Source organism: Artemia sp. Qi Xiang Cuo, unplaced genomic scaffold, assembly GCF_049724085.1.
Source record: "Artemia sp. Qi Xiang Cuo unplaced genomic scaffold, ASM4972408v1 HiC_scaffold_3308, whole genome shotgun sequence".
NCBI classification, from domain to species: domain Eukaryota; kingdom Metazoa; phylum Arthropoda; class Branchiopoda; order Anostraca; family Artemiidae; genus Artemia; species Artemia sp. Qi Xiang Cuo.
In genome coordinates, this window is record NW_028300700.1 from 58,061 (window position 1) to 60,313 (window position 2,253).

General features: G+C 34.0%; 1 pseudogene; it reads left to right on the forward strand.

Moving 5' to 3' along the window:
• The first annotated feature begins 392 nt into the window (after positions 1–392).
• Positions 393–1,311, forward strand: LOC148938430 (actin, plasmodial isoform pseudogene; annotated as a pseudogene).
• Positions 1,312–2,253: the final 942 nt, after the last annotated feature.

Genomic DNA, 2,253 nt, shown 5'->3' on the forward strand with positions numbered 1-2,253 from the left:
GAAAATAGAGAAATACCTGAAATTTTTAAAATAGTTTTGTTGTAGGTTCAATTTCATCAACAAAAGTTTCATTCCATCTCTTACTTCAAAGTTATAACTATCTCCTGGAATCAAACTGTATTTGGCTCAACTTCTAAAGTGCGTATCTTTTGTAGAAAAGAAATTCAATTTTTTATTATAGTTTTCAGTTCAGAATCATTAAGGTTATTTTGTAAACTGCAAAAATTTTTATGGTGTCCGAGCACTACTTTTTATTTTTTATTTCAAACTAGAAAAATATCTGAAAATTTTAAAATTAGTTTTATTTTTTGTTAGGAATTTGCAACTCGATACGGTACTTAAGCTTGTAACGTCATATTATAGTAAAAATTACTAAGACATTTGAAAAAAATATGACAGAAGATTTAGTTGCAATTGTTATTGATAATGGATCGGGTATTTGTAAAGCAGGATTTTCAGGAGATGATGCCCCAAAAGCTATGTTTCCTGCTGTGATTGGACGTCCAAAACATACGGGAGTGATGATTAATTCAGGCAGCCAGGATGCTTATGTAGGCGATGACGCTCAAGCAAAAAGGGGAATTTTGAGACTTAAGTATCCTGTAGAGCATGGAATTGTCACAGATTGGGACGATATGGAAAAGATTTGGCATCATACCTTCTACAATGAACTTCGCATTGCCCCAGAAGAGCACCCAGTTTTACTCACAGAGGCTCCTCTTAACCCAAAAGCCAACAGAGAAAAAATGACTGAAATCATGTTCGAAACTTTTAACACCCCTGCTATGTATGTTGCCATCCAAGCTGTTCTATCCCTCTACGCATCTGGAAGAACCACTGGTATTGTTCTTGACTCTGGCGATGGTATCTCACATACTGTACCCATCTACGAAGGTTATGCCCTTCCACATGCAATTATGAGATTGGACCTTGCTGGTCGAGATTTGACGGATTATTTGATGAAAATAGCGACGAAGACCACACTGCCTTTCCATCACAAACAACAAAAGTACGAAGAACAAAAGGGAAATCTTTTTGTAAGACAGTGGAGATAATTTGAATGAATATTTCGGCCCTATGTCCAAGGGCCGTCCTCAGCAAGACAAAAATATATAAAAGAAAAAAGACTCACAACAACATGCGACCAATAAAACCAAAAAAGTGGAAATTCTTTCAAAACAATCCTAGCATCATTACTTCAGCGAAGTTCAACCAGGACTGATAAAAAGTAAGGTAAAACAAGACGATTCAATGAAATGAAAGAAAATAAATTAAAAACATGTTCTTATTGCTAATCCAGCCTTTTTGGCAGCTAACCTCACAGGTCTTGTTGTGACCGGGTCGGTGTTAATGTCAATCGTTTTTTTAAAATATTTTGTAAGATTATTTTTTATTAAATTTGTGTATAGAGCATTTCGTGTATATTCCCCAAGTCCCTATTTAAGGAAATATTATTATTAATCTTAAGTCTGATTTCAATTGCTTCTCGGACTACCTGTTTTATACCTAGGTCATTGCTAATAAGGACAGATTCATCAAAAAGTATATTGTGGCTAGGATTTTCAAAAATATGGCTGCCTAATGCAGAATCAGATGAAACAGTGGAAATATTAGAATTTAAGGCTTTGACAATATCATCTTTATGTTGTTGTATGCGCTTTTCTAAATTCTGGTGTGTTCTACCTATATAATATTTGCCACAATCGCATGGTATTTGATAGACCCCTCTTTGGCGAGTAACTGGGGTTTTATCTTTACCAGAATTTAGGAAATTTATGATTCTAAAATTATTTGTGAATACTACATGCAGATTATTTTTTTGTGCAAACTTTTTTAAGATTTGTAGTGATTTTTGGGATATAGGGGAGGTAAATTATATTTAAGGGCTTGTCAGACATCTCACTTGGTAAGCTATCATTAATTTTACGGGAATGTCTTTTCAGTCTACCGTTAATTACATTATTAATAAATATCATAGGATACCCATTTCCAAAAAGTATGTCCTTGATAAAGTTTAATTCTGCTGTGATGTGGGAATCAGAACAAATATTTAGGGCGCGGTCGACGAGGGATATTACGACTGCTCTTTTAACTTGAGGGGGTGGTTTGATGTAAAATGCAAATATCTATTATTTTGTGTTGGTTTTCTATAAATAGTAAAATTGAGTTTATCAAAGCTACGAATAACTAACACATCCAGGAATGGGATTTTATTTGCGATTTCAATTTCTAAGGTAAACTGTAAATTTCTAT